This window comes from Telopea speciosissima, chromosome 3 (assembly GCF_018873765.1).
Source record: "Telopea speciosissima isolate NSW1024214 ecotype Mountain lineage chromosome 3, Tspe_v1, whole genome shotgun sequence".
NCBI lineage: Eukaryota > Viridiplantae > Streptophyta > Magnoliopsida > Proteales > Proteaceae > Telopea > Telopea speciosissima.
Window position 1 is genome coordinate 16,429,343 of NC_057918.1, and position 11,048 is coordinate 16,440,390.

At 39.5% G+C, this 11,048-nt stretch overlaps 1 long non-coding RNA gene across 1 annotated transcript; it reads right to left on the reverse strand.

Moving 5' to 3' along the window:
• Positions 1 to 38: 38 nt before the first annotated feature.
• Positions 39 to 896, reverse strand: LOC122656053. Its single transcript, XR_006332035.1, has 2 exons — positions 738 to 896; positions 39 to 151 (listed from the first exon to the last, which is right to left on the reverse strand). It is a non-coding gene; the product is annotated as an uncharacterized LOC122656053 (long non-coding RNA).
• Between the last annotated feature and the right edge of the window lie 10,152 nt (positions 897 to 11,048).

The window sequence follows — 11,048 nt, forward strand, 5'->3', positions numbered from 1 at the left end:
CATAAACCAGTTGATCATCAGTTACCATCACCATTTAGCCAATCATGGCCAGGTTTTAGATACATGTTTATTGTATTAAGGCAAGCCTTGTTGCTGTTCCCATTATCATACCATGGAGCTCCTCTTCAGTTATAGACATCTCGTCCATCACCTTCAAATTAGAACAATTATTAAAATTTATTGAAAGATAAGAAAAATGGCCATCATTGCCGCAGAAGATAGGATAGGGGTGGTGGCCAGGGGTAATCTGAAAATTTTAAATTATGAAATTTGCATTTGTTGGGAGAATCAGAAAAGAAGGAAGTTCAGAGTAAATATAGGTTAAGTGTAAGGGAGTGATAGCAATTCCCCAGAAGTCAATAATGTAGATGAGGGGTGGGTAGGTGACCTGATTGGTGAGAATTCAAAGCCACGTGACCTGATTGGTGAGAATTCAAAGCTACCTTTGGTCCTTTCTTCCAAATCATCTTCACCCCCACAAATCCTCCTCCTATCTGTTTCTCTGTTTCCATCTGTTTAATTTACAGGTAAAATAGATATTAATTAGATTCATCACTACCCATTTTCATCAGAAACTTTACTAGTTAAAGAAGCTGTTTCTTCGTTACAGACCTTCCATATATGCAAGGAAGGAAAGGTTTATATCATCACACATGAAGATCTAACCATCCACTACGGTGCAGAAAGATGGAAAACAGAAAAGTTTTGCTATAATTAATTATAATAATAATATCGACCTGGTTTGAATTGGGAATGAGAGATTGAAGAATTTGTAATTGTTGCTGAATTGCTGCTGTTCTATGGTTGTTGTTGCCCTTCTCCAGTTCTTCTTCATCTTCATCTGAAGCACTGAGATACTCATTCGAGTCCATTCCTAAGATAAGCTATTTCCTTGTAGATAACCCAGCATTCTATATCAGATAAAAAGACTATATATCGACGGATCTAGCCAGCAACCACTAGAAGCTTCTTCGATCTCTCTTTTCCTTATGGATTTATGGGAACTCAGGGGCCACGCGCACGAGGAAGCCAATGAGAACGGCGTGTACTGGCATCTCGAGGGGATGGGATTTTCACCTTTTATGGGGATGGGGCCATCATTTCACCCCCATTGTGTCTGGGCGTGGCCACCCCCCCACACACAACAATTTAGGTAGATTGTTCTTGTGTTTATTTAGGCTGGTATGTATTCTAGGAATAAATTATGAGTCTAGAACGTATCCTGAAGCAAGAAAATAGAGAAGAATCGGATTACAGAATGTATTCTAGACCTAGAATCAATTCTATACATACCAAATAGAGCCAAAATAAAAGGAAAAATCATCAATTGGGCAAGGATACTTGGCCTACGTTTGATAAATCTCAGCCTACTCTAACCTAACCTTATCAGAACAGATTTGATCTGTGTGTATTGTTTCCATTATATGTAAAACTTAAGGCTTTACACAGCTTATATACAATACCTCACCAACCTCACCTCTTCTCCCCGGATACGGGTTATGACCCGATGACCCAATACATCTCTACAAATAGGTTTGGATAATGGATTTAGTTTCTCTCTTCACAATGGTGAAGAGAGAATCTCTTAATCCACCTCACCTTACCTTTTGATTGGACTGGAGAAGGGTATTTGGGTCATCACAAACAATAAGGGTGAGAATTAACGATCAACTTAGATTCCAATCGTAGTGTCACATCACCATTAATGGTGAAAACTTAATCTGTGGATAATAGTATCAGATGTAAAAGTCTATTTACTATTGTGGGTCCTCATTTTCAGGTAGTTTTCCAATCTCTTTTATCAGAATGATGAATACTTAAATTTGTACCATAGAGATGGACCCAGGCTTGTTTTAGTTCCAATGAAAGGCCCAACATTTAGGAACAAGACTTCACCAACCATCTTATAAGAAGGTCCACAGACCCACACCCACGGGTTGTTGATCTGTAACTTACACGAGTTAGAGAAAGGGCCAAGTCTTTAATTCCTGAAAGTTTCCAACCTAACACAACCAACCCAATTGAATAAGCCCAACTTAAATTCCAATTAATGGGCTTACCCCCTCAGGCTTCATTTGGTTATAAGTGAAGTGAACTAAAAACTGGTCTTGCTGCAAGTCATAGGGTGATAGGGTGTCGTGTAGTAGGTGACAGGAAAAAAATAAAGGTCACTGGTATCATTGGGCACAGTTAGGTGGATCCATGTTATTCAAAACCCTATACATACTTTTACTGGTTATAAGTAGTTGGACCAAATTTCTCTCCACCCATGATAAAGAGAGAATCTCTTCATCCACCTCATTTGATCCCTTTGATTGGATCTGGAAAGGATATAGGTGAGGCTTTGGTCAATAAAATTAACTTAATCAAAATTTTTAACCACAAAGAAACAGGTAAAAGTGCCACAAAATTGAAGGGCTATGCTAATCTCAAAGAATGTGATAGGTTATTTACAACCCATTAGGAATGAGTCCGATGGGATTATTTGACATGTGAAACTTTAAAAATACATGTAATTACTATTACATATATTATTTTTGGTTAAAATTTGACCAGTGAAATGGATATAAGGTTCTATTGAACCCCATCCTCATCCACTCATATGCATCACATGGCAAATTTGAATTTTCTTCACTGTCATTCACTTCATCTCTATCCAAACATACCCTATAAGCATAACAAGATTGACTGAGCAGGGTTATAGGATTGTATCCAAGGCTATTTGGTCACCGATATTGATACAATATGTATTAGGCCGTATCAGCCTCTATAGAACGTAAAATCAAAAGCGATTTTGATCATTATGCTCCATTTCCCTGCCCAGTTCATTTCTCCAAGTTTCTCTAATAGGGGGACGAGAAATGATCACCCTACCCCTTACCCGAACACACTGCCCGGGTGGGATCCACCCTCCTATTAGAGCGACTTGGGGAAATGGACCGGATAGGAAATGGAGCAAATAATTTTCCAAGTGATTCACTTTTTAACTGGTACTCCTAATAATCAATATCGGTGACCAAGTGCCACACTTGAAAGGATGTGGTGGTGTCAAGATCCTCTACTTCCGCCCTGCCCGTACTGTCGTTTGCGTCCCAAATACAGTAGGATAATGAAAAGACCACCTTACCCCTATCTGAGCGCCTTGCCCGGATAGGGGTAAGATGGTCTTTTTTGCCTTGTTGTGTGTGGGATGCACGGCAATACAGGCAAGGCAGAAATAGAGGATCCAGATCCTACGGGATGTGTGGAAGCCCATCACTATCAAAAGGTCTTGAGTTCAAGTCTCATGGTTCACATCCCCCCACCCCCAAAAAAAAAAATATTGGTAAAACCGTATAAGATGTGAGGGGCCAATGAGATCGCAGGAACCACACCACGGGTTAGGGTTCTTTTTCATATAATACGCATTCCTCCAATGGAAAGCTTGTAGGAGTTGACTAGTTAACAAAATTTTTTTTATCATCAGAAAATCATCCCCAAATTCTGTTTTGTTGGTTTTTGTGTAAGAGAGAGAGAGAGCATGACGGTGAGGAATGAAGAAATTGAAGAACTAGATGGGTAGAGAAGAGGATATTCTGATAGAAAGGGAACAGAGATGTAAATGAAATTAGATAAACTAGAGGATAATACCAGAATGGAAGCTACAATATTAAACTCCTCAACACATATAAAATAGTTCCAAAATATTTCAATTTTCACTCAAAACAGAAGGACTTTGTTGTGAGTGATTCCATTTTCATGTCTTCTATCTCGCTGCAACTCTTTCAAAACCCTGACGACTTCAGCCAAGACAACCCCTGGACTGGCAGTGTGGGCGATCCCAACCATGGCAGCCAACACTTGAAGCTTCTTCTTCACCTTCTCATCGCACAAGAAATCATCGACATCATCGACACAACCCTCATCATCATCGGAGAACACATCATCAACTGAATCAGAATCTTCACCGGAAGCCCTGTTTTTCTCGATGGAATCAACAACACCCAAGAACTCTGGATTGTGGAGATGGGTATGATCGTTTTTGGGATAGAAAGCGGTGAAGGAACAAATCGAATGATCGAAGAGCACGTAATCACTGTTTCCGTCGAACAAGGGATCGGTGGACTCCTTCACTACCACCTGGACTTCCTCTTCCTTTGCGTCCATTAGGTGTTTGTGTTATGAACTGTGAAACTAAAAGGAAGCAAAGGGTTCTTAAAGCCAGCGACAGAGAAGAAGAACGTCACAACTTAAGAAGGAAAGAGACGCAGAAAGTGAAAGAGAATTTATAGTATACGGATAGAGGTAAGAGCTGTCAATTTTGTATGGATGGATGGATGGATAATTACTCAAACGTCTGTAAGCTTTTACTATTTTACAGAGGGTGGGGTTTGATATGAACCGTTCTGGACCATTTGCTGTTAAAGATTTTAATACGGCTGGTTGGCTATAATGGTAAAAAGGACATTTCTAATTTCCTAATCAATCAAAGACGATTATGTGACTATTTGTATACTAATAGGCAAGAGAACGGTACCTGGTCATGTGACCCTTGCACCAATAAAGGGACAATGAGAGCATGCGCACAAGCATCATCAGGAGTGGATTTCTGTCTTTTAATGGGGGTGAGGTGGTCATTTCACACCCACTTATGTCTAGACACAAGAACATTAAGAAGGTTATAGAATTAGAGAATTTTTTTTTTTTTGGGTATTTTGGATACAAGGTCATGGATTTAAAAACACTTTGGATGTTGGTACAATAGGGTATTGGGATAATGATTCCAACTACTTGATCTATTGATTGTTAATCAAAAAAAATATTTGTCCATATTTTAAATGGGATAATTTTGTTTAGATTACCATGTTGAGATAAACATTATATTTGAGTCATGTGACATGATTATGTTTTGCAGTTTTGTCCATTGGATAGAGACATGTCTAGGTTTGGATAAATAATGAAGTGATGTCAAAATCTAATTCAATAAAAAAATATTTTGGTTCATTTGGTATACATAACTTTTTTTAAGTTGTCCATGCATCATTCTCATAATATGTAGATTCTCAAAATTTTATTTTACCACTTGACAATATTTGTTTGGATTGAAACATAACATTTAGAGGCTTATTTGATCTATCACACATAGTTGGAAAATCAAGTTTTTTGACTCGACTCATCTTTTAAAAAATATGGTGACTCGGTCTTGTCAAATCTGATCAAAACGAGTCATGTTTTTTAAAAATTTAATATAATAAATATGTATAAATTAGTATAAAATCAGAAAAATATGAGAAAATCATATTAAAAAAAAAAAACCAAGGAATCACAGATCATTGCATTTTGAGTTCATACCATTGAACAAGAGAAGGGAGTCGAGGAGTTGAGGGTTTCTTATTGATTTAGAATATGGATTTACTATTTTACTCAACTTAGTTTTTAAGTGAATCGGTTTTATGGTTTTTAAAAAAATAACTATACTCGTCGAGTTTGTCATGAATCGGGTAAAAATACCGAGTCTTATTTGACTCGGACGATTTATGACCCATGCAGTCTCACCATTTTTTTTTATCTTGACCTAATGTACACGACTCTTGACCAAGTTTTTCAAAATTTTGACTAGACTTCGACGACTCGCCTCCAGTGAAAACCAAGTTTTCCAACCATGATACCACATGACCAATATTTGAATTATTGAAATAAACTAATCATGACAGGCCATTGAGGAAACTTATGTGCATTTATATTGATATTTTATAGGAGTGGTATTTCTAACCAGGTGAGTAGGCATGCATGGAGATGGTTATATAGTTGGGCCTTAGCTCTAGCATATGACAGGTCAGATTGTAATGTAATTATGTGAGTAGGTGGATCCCAAGGTAAGGATAGAGATGGTGGGAGGTATTCAATTGAAGTGAAAATCTTCTTGTAAACAAGGTTGGTTTCAATAAGAATATAATTTTATTTATTTATTTTTGGTTTCTTATCTTATTGGTCAAAAGTATTTTAATTATTTGTGAGAAAAAAAAAAAAAGGTTTGAAAGTGACTTATCATTGTATCATTTGTTGAAATTATCATTGCCCATATGAAATGACAAGATTATCCTACATTAAGTATCTTTTTGAAATAAAACAAGAAATAAAAAGAATGTTTTAACTTCTTAGTTCATATATTGGATGACAACAAAATGGACCTTATAAGACTTGTTCTACTTAGTAAAGGAGAACACCAGCAAGCTACAAGCTACGGCATCAAAGCCGAGGAAACGGGGGCTTAGTGAAGTCAAGCCGGAGTGAGCAAGAGAGGTGGGGCAGAGCAACAAAAGCGAAGCGAGCCATGCTAGCCTTTTCCCGCTTAGATTGAATTTGAATATAAAATTTAACACAAAATCAAATCATCAGACCATTTCTTAGATATTTGATGTTCATAATTGCCACGTCAACCTTTCATGTGGCAAAAACAGATGGCCCACTTGAAAAATCTCTCCTAGCAGGGTATCTACAAAAACCAAATCTAGTGAGACAAAAAAGACACACACACACACACACACACTCTCTCTCTCTCGTGTTTGAAGATTGAAGTACGTACAAAACGTTACATGAAGCAAATTAGCAGACGCAGCAGAGGAGATCAATTAAGAGGTAAGACAGAGATGAAAAGCTAGGTAGCTCTTTCTTCGATGGAACACGCAACACAGCTCAGGGAGATACTAATAAGAGACACTAATTAAAGACAGAAAATGAAAAAGGAGCAGCAAAGAGATCGAAACTAATTAAAATATAAAGACAGAAACGAAAAGGTGTTCATCTCCGGCCATCGAACAAATAACGATCTTTTGAGGTGTTGTTCTTTCTGATCTCTGTACTTACTATCATCTTCTTCTTCTGTTTTTTTTTCTTTTTTCTGATTACTATATTTCTGAGTTATATAAGCAAGAGCAGCAGGGAACAGGGTACATGCTTTTCTCTCTCTCTCTCTCTCTCTCTCTCTCTGCCCTGTTCCCTTGTACGAAGCATCTTGCATTCTGATGGAATCCTGATGAGATGAGATGAGATGAGATGAGATGGGCCCAACCCAACCCAAACCAGGCGTCACTTATTCGATTGCCCCCGATATTTCTGCGCCCTTTCCCTGACAAGGACAGTGGACACCACCCACCTCCTTTGAAACTCTCTCTAATCATCTCCTGCTGCTGCTGCTGCTGCTCTCTCTCTCTCTCTATACTCTTAATAGATTCAAAGTCTCAAATCATGAAATTGGAAGTTGTGAAGTGATTTGAGGGATTCATGAACGCATAGCATGCATGCATGTAAAGCACCAAGATATTCAGTACTATCTATATATGTACGTTTAGGAATCAATCCAATAGTCTTTAAACTTAAAAAGCCCCCCGACAAGAGATCGGATTCACCTGAGACTGAGGAAGAGTCTGAGAGAGATCACAGGCTGAGAAAGACCCATGAGACTCTAGATTATAGAAAGAGAGATTCTGATACATATAAGATCGAACCTTCGTCCCCTTCTTCAAAGCGCGCGTGCCTAGCTTAAAAGTACGGATATGGTGAAGCATCAGCAGATCGCACGCGTGAATCAAAACCAAAAAAAACTTATGCACATCCCCCGAGGAGTGCATGAAGAACAACACTACTCGATTAAATTAAACCCAGGAGACAGACAGAGTAAGAGAGAGAGAGAGAGAGAGAGAGAGAGAGTCAAAAGTCAGGAGTGCCTTGGAGGGTTTGTTGTTCAACTCTGAAGATTTGGAAGTCCAACTGCTACAGAGTCCAGTCTCCAATAGAGAGTGACTGAGTGACCTCTGTGTTTTAATGATCGGGGTAGTAGGCGTGCATTGGGTAGCTTCGGATTCCCTTCAATTCTCAGAGTAAATTAGTGATAGACCAACCCAATAATTACGACTTACTACTACTGCTACTTCTGCAAATCATCTGTGCCTGGATTCTGAAAGAGATCCGAGGGAAGGGATTCAGGATGATGTTTGTCGTCCATTCATGATTACCACCAATTCAACCATAAGTTAAGGCCTTGAGGTCTCACATCAGAAGGTATCAGCAGTTCATCACTGCAGGGGAAATTTTGGTTATTGACCCAATAGATATTAAAACTCTGATTCTGGATTAATCTGGTCACCCAAGATTCTTATTCCCCCTTTTCAATGTAAAATGGGAAAAAAGTCACCTGTTGTAAGGGCCGACCAACGTTTGTCCCCCACCCTTCAATATTTGAGTTGAAATTGGGGAATTTTCAATGTCTCCCTTCCCCCTGTTCAGATGTTGGATTTTTCATAATATTCCTTGGTTTTAGTGGTGAAACAGGGCTGCCTCGGCCGGATTTTTTAAGCCCAGCCATACCCTGAGTTCTCTTTGCTCGGGCCTCAAAATCCTAGCCCAGGGTCTCCCTACGGAGTGAAAAGCCCAACCTAGGCCTTCTCCAGGCTCAGGGTGAGTTCACAGGGCCAAACTTACACCCCTACCTAATTGAGGTTGTGTTGACCCAAAGTGATATTTTTTATCCCCTATAATTTGACTCTGGATCCTCCCCCCAACATCGTGGGAGAAGTTACCCTCCTCCTAACCGGACCTGGATCCTGTGCATCCAGGCAGCCGGGCTGCATGTGCTGCACCAGACTCAAGGCGGCACGCTTTGACTGCCTTACCCCTATCCAAGCGCCTTGCCCGAGCAGGGGTAAGGCGGTCAAAGCGCACCGCCTTGAGCCTGGCGCTACACATGTAGCCCGACTACCCGAATGCACAGGATCTTTTTCACCCCTAACCTATATAGGCGACATGTGTCTAAGTTTACAACACAGCTTTTTTGGTAAAACATTTACAACACATAACCTGATGATATATTATATGGGAAAAAATCTCTACTTGGTGCCGTTTCCTACACCCTCTCACAGGGCACCAAGTAGAGATCTCTTGTCCTATATTATATATGGGGTGATGTTCTCTGTGCCGCAGCCCAGCCTGCACCCAAACACATGGGCCTGCCATTCAGGGGGTAGGGTGATCATTTCACCAACCCCCATGTGTCTGGGGCAGTCTGCGCCACTGGCACAGAAAATATTCTCCCATTATATATATTAAGGTCAATCATATTTAAAAAAAAAATGAAGCAGCGTAAAATGAACTTTGTGTTCCTCACATATCAAGGTGTGTGCTTGGAACCAGTGTGTCAGTTCATGGTATTGGAATGGGTATCGGTCAATTTTGAATCTACCAAAAATTAAGGGGAAAAAAACATTGTTTTGGCCAATACCAACAATACATATCGGGCATCATGTTGTTATTAGTCACAACCAATATCGATACGAATTGACTGATACAATCAATATGATACTAATAGCTAAAACCATACTGCTTAGAACTTACCACTCCCTAGCTAGATATGGATATGGACTACGACTATTTTTCACCCCAAAAAGACTACGACTGTTAGACTGAGTGTTAACCTAGTAAGAACTGAGAAATAAGATGCAGGGAAGCAAGTACTGTGTAAATTGAGAAATTAAAGTAAAATTATGCAAAGTATTTATGAAAAATTATCAATGAATATAAAAATTTTACTTGACGTAGGGCTAGAGATGGAGGCATCCTTTGGGAAGGGACCCATAACAACTACAAATACTTACTGAACGACTCAGATCAATCGTCATACAAAAGTAACAAAAAATATCTAATTCTAATATCCTTTAATGGGAAATGAGATTTTTTTTTATTCTTGCAGGGTTTATACCTTACCCTCACTCCAAAATTTGCTATTACCATGAGACGAGTAGACAGGGATTCAGAATGGGACAGTAAATCAAGGGATCCGGCTCCTCTCCAGCGCACTTGTGTCGTGCGGCTGGGGGGCTTCGATCCACACCACCACACACATCCCAATGCAGTGGCGCATGGATCGAGGCCTCCCCAGCCGGACGATGTGCGCTAGACATCATCCCACGTGGGAGAAGATCTCAATCCTAAATCAAGGGAGAATTTTTAGACACCTCGAGTTCAGCAGCCTCAGAAATGGTATCAGATGGAATGGCCACTCTCTTTCGCTTCTTTTCTTCAGAGAAAATTTCCCAGCTTAGAGTGAGGCATGGAAGCTTTGGAAGCAGAAGAATATTCAGAATCAGAAACCCACATCTGTAGAAGAAAGGCTAATGGAGGGCATGATGTTTAGGATTTAGCAAAGGAGAAAAAGTAAGTAAATGGAACAAGTGCTCACAATACCACACCAATAACATAGCCAAAAGAACCGAGGCTTTCTGGTAGAATGATAGTCAAAATGTGAAAAAATGACAGGAGAGGAAAATCCCTACCGCAAGGGAGAAGAAACACTAGAGATCATTTTACCTTTCCCATTAAATGAGATATGCATATGAGCCTTAGTTTTTCTGTGAGCAGTGTACTGCTCAATAGGCTTGTTGATAGAGTGGTGGATTTGAAACCCTTGAGTGGCAGAACCTCTGCCGGGCGGGTTTATACTTGTTTTTTATTTTTTTTTTCAGGGGCACAGTCTATATAAACTTGGTTCATGGCGAATGAAGAGCATCTTCGAGCAGGATTTAACAAGCATTACAATGCAAAATTAAATGTACATCAACTCTGGACTAACTGGGAATGTATGGGGCAGAGAAGAGGGGAGAGAATGCATCAGGAACATCTACGTAACTAAATGGCAGCCTTTTAAAGGCAATATATTCTTTTCTCTTCAAAAAACAAAGTTTTTACTTCCCGCAAGTTCATTACACAGCAAAAAGAATGGAACGGGGAAGTAAACCTCATTTTGCATAATATATATTTGCCATGTTACTGCAATAATAAAGCTTCTGGCCTTTGTTCACTCACAGTATTCCAAGCTCAAACAGCCTTTCGTCATGGCTATAAAAATTTTCTGCAGGAGTGAAAGGTCCATGGAATCAGTACTGCTTTCAGCATGATCATTCAACATCTGAAGTTCCATTCTCCATTAAGTTTCATACCACAGAAGCTTCACTGTAGGAATAATAGCTGTAGAAAAATCACCATTATACAGATAATCAATCCAACAACTCAGGCAT